A 12,790-nucleotide genomic window follows, 5' to 3' on the forward strand; every position below is an offset into this window, starting at 1 on the left:
TTGCTGTCCTCTAGATGCATCATAACATCAGGCCTACTTCCACGAACTGTGTAAGGTTTATTATATTAACAACACATAGGCCTAAGGAGGACAGAGGGCATTCCAGTTATGACCGTTCTAGGACTTACATTATACTGCACACAGCTTTGCTGATCCTTCTGCTCCTGAGAGGATTGCCATCCAGACAAAAGGCACACCCTTGCTATCCAACTAAGGTATGGGGTCGGGGTTCTTCTCATAGATTGGGGCCGGCAGATGGATTACTACCACTATGCTCTCATACATAAAGGTTAGGCAAGAATCACTAGACTTTCTAGAACCATACACAATTCAACCATACACAATGGCGGGGTTGTTTATCTTTTTCACGCTCATTATAATGATGATCACAGTGTTATGTTTCCTCTGCCTTATCATCACAGTCCATGCTTTATATACTATGATGCAATTACTTCAATAAATAAATTGAAATTCAGTTTGCATCTCTTGTCTTGCATTGGCATGTGTGAGTCTTTGAGTAACTGAGCGAAAAGGGTGTGATCTGTTCACTACGACTTCCCTGAGGTGTCAGAGTGTCAAGTTTAGGTTGCCACAAATCACTACTAACCTGATTGGGGTGGGTGAGAAACTGTGGGCTAGCCAGGAGTTAGGCCAACAGCTTCCAGATGGTGTGGGGTTGACTCTATCTTCCACACGCGGTGGTGCTGAAGCCCTAAAGCCTTCAATAAGCAAAACAAAGTATGTTTATTGCATATCACCAATTACAGTTAACTATCCACTCACAACATTGTACGGTGACAGTTGACAGAAGAGAACATTCCAACTATATTATGAGGGAAGGGGAGAAGGGTGGTAGAAGGGAGAATGGAATGCAGAAGGGAAATGGTACAGTCCAGGGTTGGGAGAATAGGAGCGAGAGTTACCACAGTGAATAAATGAACTTAAGTAACTTGCTGAAATTAGAATAGAAACAACACTTCCTATGGCTTTCTTACACAAAAGCCATTTTAAACCTCAAAATTTGACTAAAAATTCACATTTCCTCATATTTCTGTGATGGAAAGTTCTGGAATCTACGGGGAGCCACAGACTTCCTTCTGCTGAGCATTGCCCCAAGTCTCCCGGTAAAACATCCTACCACATAGTTTCCCCCATGTTATCCGATAACAATCGTACCTCACCTGTTTGAGTCGGCCTAGTGCTTGAAACAGAAAACAGCCCGAAACACAACATGGAAACACCACATTTTTCCACAGAAAGCTGACCCATTTTTTGCAATGTCATTAGCTGTGGATTCTGATCCCCTAGCTCAGCCAGCACATAGGAAAACCTACCACTCTTGTAAATTTTTGAAAATTAGACAAGCAGTGGAGTCTAAGGTTGGGTGACTTGCATGGCTCTCACCAGGTCTCCTCACCCAGAATCCCTTGCAAACCTCAAACTTCGACTAAAAACAAACATTTTCCTCACATTTCTGTGATGGAGAGTTCCAGAATCAGTGGAGAGCTACACATTTCCTACCACCTACCATTCTCCCAAGTCTCATGATAAAAATGGTACCTTAGTCATGTGGGTTGGCTTAGTGCCCGTGACAGGAAATGGCCCCAAATGCAACATAGGCACATCACATTTCTGCACTGAAAACTGACACATTTCTGTGATGAAAGATTCTGCAAACATCCTTCCACCTAGCATTCCCCCAAGTCTCCCAACAGATAATGGTCCATCATTAATGTGGGTAAGCCTAGTTATGCTGACAGGATATAGCCCAAAATGCAACATAGACACATCACAATTTTCCACTGAAAACGTACCCTTTTTGTGCAATGTGGGTAGCTGTATATTTTGGGTCCTGGTTCAGCCGGCACCTAGGGAAACTTAGCTAACCTGCACTAGATACATGGGGTAATCCAGGTTTACTTACCCAGAAGTGCTTGCAAACCTCAACGTTAACTAAAAACTAATTTTCCTTACATTTATCTGATGGAAAGTTCTGGACCTGTGGGGAACCACAAACATCCTACCACCTAGCATTTCTCTGAGTCTTCTGATAAAGATGATACCTCACTTGTGTGAGTAACCATAGTGCCCGCTACAGGAAAGGGCCCCAAACACCCATAGACACATCACATTTTTGCACTGAAAACAGATCTTTTTTTGCAAGGTGGGTAGCTGTGGGTTTTGGGTCCCACCTCAGCCGGCACCTAGGGATACATAGCAAACCTGCACATTTTGGAAACCTAGACAACCAGGGGAGACCATGGGTGCGTGACTTGCATGGCTCTCACTAGGCAATCTTACTCAGAAACAATTGCAAACGTTAAACACACATTTCCTCATATTTCTGTGACACAATGTTCTAGATTCTGCGGGGAGCCACAAATTTCCTACTACCCTTAGTTCCCACACATCTAATAAGAATGATACCCCACTTATGTGGGTGGGCTAATAGAGTACGACAAAAAAGGCCCTACAGTGCTACATTAAGAGATAAGCAGTGGGGTATATGCAGTATTTGGAGCCAGGCTGTGGTGCGACCCATGCAAAACTACAAAGGGATTCCGGGATAGTGTGACATTTGTGGATCCCACAGGTTTTTCTTACCCACAATTTAATGCACACCTCAAACTGAAATCACACATTTTCCTTACATTTCTCTCATGGAAACTTCCAGAATCTGCTGGCATCCACAAAATTCCTACCACCCAGTGTTACCCTACTTGTGTTGATAAAAACTCTCTACCACTTGTGTGGCTGGATCTATTGCCCGGGACAGGAACAGATCAAACAGAGATCAATTAGATTCCACTCAGAGGAGGAGAGAGCACTCACCTCTTGCTGCTCATCGCTCCAGTGAGGAATCTGTGATGTTGGCGTGCCGGGCAGGAGAGAGGTTATATTATGAAAAGGGTAATCATCAATTTGTAATCATTTGGTAACACTGCATATGTAAATCTACACACAGTGGCGTAACAAAACTGGAGGGGGTGCCCCTGCAAAGAACACAAAAGGGGTCCCCCTCCAGACTCACTCAGGCCAAGTGCTGTGCTAAGGAGGGCACCCTGCAGCTCGCTGTTACCCCCCCCCCCCCCCGCACCACGGGGGCTGCAGGGGCCTTTGTTACACTACTGCCTACACAAAACACAAGCTTACCTTTGAGGTATTTGGAAATCGCCACAGGCTAAAGGCATTCTGTACCTTCCATTTGTTCAGATGTGCCATTTTTCCCATCTCTTCAAGCTTTTTTTGATCTCATCTCTCCCTGCTCTAGGCACCTCCCTTACTCTCTGTCTGGTAGGAACTGTGCTGATTTTTCTTTTTTTTATGCCTGTAATTAATAGTGAAATGGTCCCTTATCAGCTGATCCGTCATCCCTTCAAACGCATGAACATCAGCGAATTCCTTTAATGCTGGTATAAATTCATCTATGCTTTACCCCTTCCCTTTGTCTTCATGTATAAAATGTATTTCTGATTAGAATTGTTAACTTTATTTTCATATTGCTGCTCCAAACATTGAAAAGCTTCATGAAACATCCTAGATTTCATTGCCGTGGCCATTAAGGCCTTTGTCAACTCCAAAGAACATTGTCTTTCAGTAGCCAAATTAGTCAAAAACAATGTTTTTTTCCCTACTGGGCCTGAAGACCATGCCAACTATTGTCTCTAAATAGTATTTTTTGTTAAATACATTTATTTTATTTTAGAGATGCACAGTAGAAAACATGAATAAAAATACATATAAATACATATAAATTAATTCATTCATATTAGACAAGAAGAAACGGTGCTACAATCTTCAAGACCATCACAAAATAAAGTGCTGAAATAGTGCAGACATTTCATCATACCATATTATCATCATGGAAAAACAATTATGTACAATTATGTACTACCTAACCATTGTGCTAATGGGGCCCAGATTTACCTATCTTCCTGCGGGGGTGACCCTTTAGCGCATACAAACCCATCTCCAAGTAATACATTGAGCAGAAACGAGCTAACCATTGAGCCTCTAACTAGTTGAAGAAGCACTAATCTAGTATATATATATATATATATATATATATGTATATATATATATATATATATATATATCCAAGAAAGAAGTGACTCAAACAGATGATCTCATTAAAGAACAAAAATATATTTCTACTACAACGTTTCAGCTTCCGCCTTCCTCAGGTAGTACAAGATGGTTTACCATGAGATGTACTACCTGAGGAAGGCGGAAGCTGAAACGTTGTAGTAGAAATATATTTTTGTTCTTTAATGAGATCATCTGTTTGAGTCACTTCTTTCTTGGATATTACATTTTCTTGTGGCTCTTTGTATCCTTTGGGATCCAGGCAGTTTTACAAAGCGTGTACTCAGCCTTCTTTTATCAGTCAGTTTTGCGCAGAATGGATGAGCCGTTAATACAGCGACATGGAAAACAGGCGTCCTTGCAGCAATACGCTGGGGAGAACGTTGGTCTTTACGCTATCTCCACGTTTGTCTTCAGATCACAATAAATTGGTGCCACTTAATTTGTACCACACATGCATATATTTAACTAACATTTTCTAGTACGTTCATTATTAGGTGAACATGTTGCCAGAATGTAGGAAGGATTCGACATGGAAGTCGCAGAAGTGTATGAGGTTATTCATACACAAATACACCAGTTGTCAACAGCTAGTCTTCACTTACAGAATCTTTTTTGTTTGTAGGAAAGGTCGTTTATTTCCAGAAACAGTCCCCAATGCCAGATTGAAACTGGAAGTCTAGCACGGATCCAGAAAATAACCCTGCAAGAAGGAGAAAAAAATGGAGTCCAGAAAAAACCTTAAGGTTTTTCAGATTAAGCTGCAGGAGAGGAAGAATAACTTACAGCAGGTACTGGAGAGAACGGAGGGTCCACAGAATCCAATGCTAGAGATTTTTTGCATTTTATATTTTGTGTATTATTATCAACATGCAGAAGGTCATGCTTGTTTATTTCCATTAACATTCTTCTTGCTGTTCTCAATGAAACCTTTTCAGCATGCTAACAATAATGTTCCTGGTACACTATTAAATCACAATAGTTTGCTGTTGGTCATGTAATTAGTTTGTTCTTCCCTCTCCGGGTTAACATTAGCACAGAGTGGGCAGAATCAATATTCATGTAGTGGGATCTATATAATGTGTATGGTAGGCATGGGGGCAAAGGCTCCAACCTACAAGTAATCGATTTGATTGGCACTCATGTGGCACACCTGCCCATGGATTCTTTTAAAATAGTGGCAGGTGATTTTAAGTGCAAATTTGAGCCATTGACTGTCCTTCATGAGGATCCCATCAGTGATAAGGACCAAGCCTAGGGTGCTCCTGGCCTTACACTCCCTCCTGGCAAGAGGTGGTCTGCTCTTGTGTTACATCTAAATGCGTTCACACTTAGTAATGGCCTTTGGGCGTGCAATGGGAGAACCAAATCTGACAGGGAGGGGAGTCATATGTACCACCGCCCACAGTGTTCTAGCCTTATTGATTACATCCTGCTGAATATTAGACTATAGCCTATTTGATAGACATGGTTGTAGTCCTCAGGCATGATAGTGATCATAATGCTCTGGGGCTAACTTTGGAAGCCCTGGGTAACACCCTTCTGAACACATTATATCAGCCTCTGGACAGAAGATTGATCCCATTTAATAGTCAGTGCAGGCTCAAGTGGAGTTCCCTGGCAGGATCAGAAGTAGCCCTGGGTAAAGTGTTTGAGGTTGTGCCCACTGGTCTGGACGCTGTAGTTGATGAAAATGTGTCCCTCAACCACATAGACTCTCTGATAAAACTGAGTGCAATTCACAACTTCATGGTTGCCTCTCTAAATAAGTTATTCCTGGTAGAATCCAAGTATATCCCTAAGAGGAAGAAAGAGGCCCCCTGGTATACCAAATCTTGTTGAGCGGCCAGACATGCCCTCTCCAGATCCATTAAAGGTTGCCATCCAGGCAGCCAGGTCACTCTACAAGACACAATTCTTAGTGCTAAAAGAATTTGGTAATGCACAAAATGGGACTCAATGTTGAGTACTATCAAAGGCAAGGATTATTGTTCTTTCTTGCACACCTTTGCCAATGGTGATTCCGGCACCCTTGCCCTACTGGACAGTAATATCTCTGCTGTTGCCTGGGTCGAGCATTTCTCCAGTTATATTTGGGTGATGTCGATCAACATCCGTCTCATGCTGTTCCTATCAGTTAGGTAACCTGGGTAATAAATCCTCCAGTGATGTTGTGGTTGAGTATCCCATCAAGCCAGCATCACAATGGGCCTAACATATATTCTGTGCAGAGATTTCCAGAGCATTCAATAATATTATACCAAATAAAGCCCCAGGGTTGGACAAAGGGCCTGGTGATCTTTTTAACTCATTTAGAGACATATGGTGCCCCTATTTTTCCTTGTTTTTTAGCACCTAAATGAATGGTGCACCTATGTCCCTCCTTGGGATGGGGCTGAGATCATTCCAATATTCAAAAAAGGACTGCAGGTCCCTACCCCTCAACTACAGACCATTCTGCCTCATTGACAGATCGCAAAAGCTGTTTAGCTGAGGCTGAGTGAGTGGATGTCCGGCACTAGTGTATTAACTACATTGCAGTCTGGCTTCAAGGATGGAATTGGAACAATAGACCAGGTACTTTGCCTACAGCTACTGTACTGGAAACACATCAACTTGGGGGGTGGCGGACTCTATGTGATCTTTGTGGCCCTTCATTCTGCCTTTGACCTCGTTCCTAGAGAATCTTCGTGGAAGGTGCAGGCGGAGACAGGGAACCCCGGCTATCTTTTAAAAGTTATAATTAAACTACATTCTAACAATTATGCCCAGGTCAGATGCGGGCCCCAGGATGAATTAACAGATCCTATCCTGGTAAAGCGGGGAGTAAGGCAGAGGTGAATCCTGGCTCCAACCCTTTTCCTTTTATATATCAATGATTTGGTTTCCCAGCTTGAGAAATGTGAAGGTGATGCTCCGTGTCTTGCTGGGGTTAAGATCCCGGCTCTGATGTTTGCAGATGACACCCTTTTGTAGTCCAAAAACAGAAACAGTCTAAAACCAGAAACTTCTTGATTGCTTCAGGTCGTTCTGCAGGCAGTGGATGGTGAAGATTAACCTCAGCAAGACCAAATACATTGTCTTTGAGCTCTGCTCAACATCCCGTTCTAACCCAGTGTAGTACTGGAGATAGCCCAAGTGTTTGATTATTTGGGGGTTTCGCTCTGAGAACGCTTCGATTGGTCTCCCCATGTTCACATGGGTAAGCTCAAACTAGAGCAACACTGTGGGGGCATTCTGAGGGCCCAATAGGGCTCTTTTTGCGTCGGGTAACTCCTGCCCTTGAGATCTATAAATATCACGCCCTAGGGGCTACTTTGTATGGTGGAGAGCTATAGGGCTTTCAAGATACTAGACCCTTAGAGATACAGCAAACCACTTTTTGAGGAGTTTAAGTAATCTACCATCCAGTACCCCTCTTGTCCCTCTACAGTTAGACTACAGTCTTGGACGCATTAACAACATGGCTGGGTTAAAACCACTGCTGTATTGGCGGACACTTTGGGTAGTCTCAGAGCTTTTGCCATTGCGTAGGGCCCTAGAAGATGTTCTGGGTCATCTTGTAGGATTGCTTGTCTTTGGACTATGAAAGACCGACTGGGTCAGATTAGGTACAAGTACCTCTGGTCCTCCTCTGCAGATGACATTTTAGTCTCCAAGTCAGAGTTAAAAGGTGCCTACTGGCACCATATTGACAACTTAATTCTATACTGTCCTAGGGCTGGATCTCTCACTGAAATTATGGAATTCAAAGTGGATTACCACCTGGAGGCGTTCTTGGATGAAACTGAACCCCTGCCTTGGGAAGTCTTTATTCATTAAATTCTACATGGGGACCATGCCCACTTACTCCTTCACAGCCAAATGGAAATGTTACCCCTATGATTGCGACAGGTTCTGCCCGTTCTGCCCCCAGGTGGTGGAAACGGCTGAGCATGTTGTATTTTTCTGTCCAATATAGCAAGGTATCAGATGGGAGTAGATCTTACACGTTTGCTGCAACCTGGGTTTCAGGAATTTTAGGACCAAATATAGAATATTAAGAATTGACACTAGGCAATGTATTGTGTTTGCTGTCACTCGTTTTGTGATATGTAGAGGTTTAGACTGAAAATGATGCCTTGTTGATGGGTTGAGTTTTATCTAATGCTGCCATTTTAAAACTTTTCATCCATAACTATAGTCTGCCATTGTTTTAAATTGTGCCAAATTTGGATTTTTACGATATGCAATGTGCCAGACTTGCATGAAAGTTTTTATGAATTGAAAGATCTGTATAAATTATTTTATTGTTTTAATCATTTTTATGTTCTGTGTTTTATGGCCTGTCGTTTTATGGCCATTGTGCCGAAATAAAGAATGACATTAAATAAAATATAGTGGGATAGTGCTTATGTGATAAGGCAATATGACGTGTCATTAAATGTTCCCTGGTTTACTAAGAATGTATTTCATTTGTTTACACCATGATGACTGTGCAGAGCCTATGATTTTCTATGGAAGAAAATTATATATAAATACCCGATTATGAAGTTGTGCCAGAAGACTTTCCGATGCTGCTAGGGACGCTGTCTGTCTTGCTATTGCTACTCACTTGGGACTTAGAATTATTTCTGATTGCACATTATTCTGTAATGACCTACTCCGAGAGCCTTCATGGCACTGATTTTGTGCTCTTTGCATTTTTGATCTCTGTACCATACCTTCTGAATTTTTGTAATAAACCTTGCAACTGTTATTTCAGATCTATAACTCAATTATTGAGTGGGCCCTTACTTAATTGGTTATATTTGATATGTTTTGGGATGCATTGTTCCTAGAACACACTGTCTGATGAAACCGAGGTTTTACATCATCTCCGATTCTGCAGTCCATGGCCAAATTATTGAGATATATTTTGGGGTGTACACATTTAGGACTACCTCACACCCCTATCACAGATAATGAGCAATGATAATGAAACAATTGCGTTGCAATTGGACTTAATGATGGAGTTCTTTTTACAGTGGAGAAACATGACGTGACTAAATTTTAAAAAGGTTTGGCTATTTTGGATTGGGAAGAAATAGTGACATTTTGCACAAACATAATTTTACTAAATGTATTGGACAGCTATTCAGAGTTATACAAAGCATAAATATTAAGGTGAGGTAGTTACACCTATTTCCTGGTTCTGAATCTTTTTTCCTGCATGCAGCGTTTGCCAGAATCTAGCATGCACCGAAGTCACTCTACAGTCCTTTACACAGTTGGGATACCTGACACGAGCAGGAGAAAGACAAATGGCACTGTGCATGGATGTCGCTGATTCCCCACTGAAAAGAAGGCGCCTGCGGCATTGAACCACCAAATTAAACGGCCTCAGCACAGCCCGTGAGCAGGTAAGGACTGTGCGCTTACACCAGTGAGATAAAATCAGCCATAACTATGCTCACACAAAAAAGCCACATTAAACATTGCGTGGAGACATTCAGAGAACGGCATGACAAACAGTGAAAACGCACTACAGAAAAGAAGCAAGTGTCAGGGCAAAGGGAGAAAAAGAGGCTAAGCAAAAAGAATTACAGAGAGAGAGTAGGATGTAGAGAGAGGAGTGATATTTGGGCAAATTTCAAAACATACATTTCACTCTGTTATGTCTGCCTACAGAGGAGAGTCAGGGTTACCCCACAGCTTCACAGGTGGAAACAAATCCAACACACTTGCCCTAAGAAGCACTGTAAAGGACTCGATTACACATTCACTTTAAGGAAAATTACATTAAGGTAAATACATTTGACCAGACCTCTGAAAGTACTATTGAAATCAATTTCCCAAGTAGGGAAGCATGTGTGCAGTGCACACCTGCGATGTCCTACTGATAATATCTGAGGCAGGCTTAATACACAGGCTCCCAAGCTGAAAACTGCTTGAATGCAGTGAAAGGGGCCAGGTGCATTATTATCGTAATGCTATTACCATTCGGGTAATTATATTTACTTTGCCCCCGACAGTGCTGGATGACACAAGAACTCCTTGTTCCATTCATTCTTTAATGGAAGAAATGAGAATTCGTATGCTTCAGGGCCGTCTGACTACATATCCCCTCTATTTAATTTGGGGGCAGGAGGATGTAAAATCAGCTCAAACAGGTAGAATTGCCTGAAACGTCACATATACTTATCTCAGATCAAAATATAATGAATTAACCCACACTAATTAACAGCACTCATGAGAGGAAGGAAACCAAAAGAGAAAAAGAAAGAGGAAAATGTGGTCCCTTTGAAGGCTAATCTGTAGATATTGCGTCATTTTCTATATCTATAGTCTCTAATCTAGTCAAATAAATTGAGCTATTGGTCATATAGCCCTTTAGATTTCTGCTGAACGTGTATTCTGGGAATTAACAACGGTACAACTAGTCAAAATCCAGTGAAACCCATTTGGTTCCAACAACGTATGATCAGGTCTTTGTAACATAAATCATTTAGATAGCACAAGATGCAAAACGGAGAAAGTATCCGTTCCTTAAGGGAACTTCAATAAGCCATAAGTGTGGCATAGGGAAATCCTAAGCAGAATGTGTCAGTCTAAACAGAACCCAATGAAGGTTCAGGCAAAGGAAGCATAAGTATTCAAGAGTTTAACTCACATACCAAAATTATGAAATCTTAGCAGAGTTAGAGAAGTTCTTCCCTCGGCAAATTTAGGACAGGATCTCCTAACAACTAGTCTAAGGCACACTATTAAATACATTTCATTTCTCCCCAGAACTTCTTCTTCTCCTGGGACCAGTAAGGTTACTCCATCTTCTTAGAACAGGTAAACTCCCCTTGTTCCTATCACTGAAAAAAGTGCACACAACAGCATGACTTTGGATGTATCATCGGTCCGAATGGCACTGTATAGGAGGCACCTTCTCATCCCGACGCCGAGGAGTGCAAATTACAGGGAGTGCAGAATTATTAGGCAAGTTGTATTTTTGAGGATTAATTTTATTATTGAACAACAACCATGTTCTCAATGAACCCAAAAAACTCATTAATATCAAAGCTGAATATTTTTGGAAGTAGTTTTTAGTTTGTTTTTAGTTTTAGCTATGTTAGGGGGATATCTGTGTGTGCAGGTGACTATTACTGTGCATAATTATTAGGCAACTTAACAAAAAAAAATATATACCCATTTCAATTATTTATTATTACCAGTGAAACCAATATAACATCTCAACATTCACAAATATACATTTCTGACATTCAAAATCAAAACAAAAACAAATCAGTGACCAATATAGCCACCTTTCTTTGCAAGGACACTCAAAAGCCTGCCATCCATGGATTCTGTCAGTGTTTTGATCTGTTCACCATCAACATTGCGTGCAGCAGCAACCACAGCCTCCCAGACACTGTTCAGAGAGGTGTACTGTTTTCCCTCCTTGTAAATCTCACATTTGATGATGGACCACAGGTTCTCAATGGGGTTCAGATCAGGTGAACAAGGAGGCCATGTTATTAGATTTCCTTCTTTTATACCCTTTCTTGCCAGCCACGCTGTGGAGTACTTGGACGCGTGTGATGGAGCATTGTCCTGCATGAAAACCATGTTTTTCTTGAAGGATGCAGACTTCTTCCTGTACCACTGCTTGAAGAAGGTGTCTTCCAGGAACTGGCAGTAGGACTGGGAGTTGAGCTTGACTCCATCCTCAACCCGAAAAGGCCCCACAAGCTCATCTTTGATGATACCAGCCCAAACCAGTACTCCACCTCCACCTTGCTGGCGTCTGAGTCGGACTGGAGCTCTCTGCCCTTTACCAATCCAGCCACGGGCCCATCCATCTGGCCCATCAAGACTCACTTTCATTTCATCAGTCCATAAAACCTTAGAAAAATCAGTCTTGAGCTATTTCTTGGCCCAGTCTTGACGTTTCAGCTTGTGTGTCTTGTTCTGTGGTGGTCGTCTTTCAGCCTTTCTTACCTTGGCCATGTCTCTGAGTATTGCACACCTTGTGCTTTTGGGCACTCCAGTGATGTTGCAGCTCTGAAATATGGCCAAACTGGTGGCAAGTGGCATCGTGGCAGCTGCACGCTTGACTTTTCTCAGTTCATGGGCAGTTATTTTGTGCCTTGGTTTTTCCACACGCTTCTTGCGACCCTGTTGACTATTTTGAATGAAACCCTTGATTGTTCGATGATCACGCTTCAGAAGCTTTGCAATTTTAAGAGTGCTGCATCCCTCTGCAAGATATCTCACTATTTTTGACTTTTCTGAGCCTGTCAAGTCCTTCTTTTGACCCATTTTGCCAAAGGAAAGGAAGTTGCCTAATAATTATGCACACCTGATATAGGGTGTTGATGTCATTAGACCACACCCCTTCTCATTACAGAGATGCACATCACCTAATATGCTTAATTGGTAGTAGGCTTTCGAGCCTATACAGCTTGGAGTAAGACAACATGCATAAAGAGGATGATGTGGTCAAAATACTCATTTGCCTAATAATTCTGCACTCCCTGTACAACTAATTGCCAAATAATGGTATCTGCTTCAACTTTCTCTAAAAGCAAAAAATGAACTCATCTACTAACTGAGCTTGCTATCTTTCTCCTGCAATGAGAATGAAAACGTGAAAGCACATTTCAAAATCAACATTAATTTGTTTAAGTGAAAGGCTTCTGGAATGTTGAGGCCTACTGATGAGTCAAGATTATAAAATACCTCTGTGAAGTGA

Source organism: Pleurodeles waltl, chromosome 4_1 (genome assembly GCF_031143425.1).
Source record: "Pleurodeles waltl isolate 20211129_DDA chromosome 4_1, aPleWal1.hap1.20221129, whole genome shotgun sequence".
NCBI classification, from domain to species: domain Eukaryota; kingdom Metazoa; phylum Chordata; class Amphibia; order Caudata; family Salamandridae; genus Pleurodeles; species Pleurodeles waltl.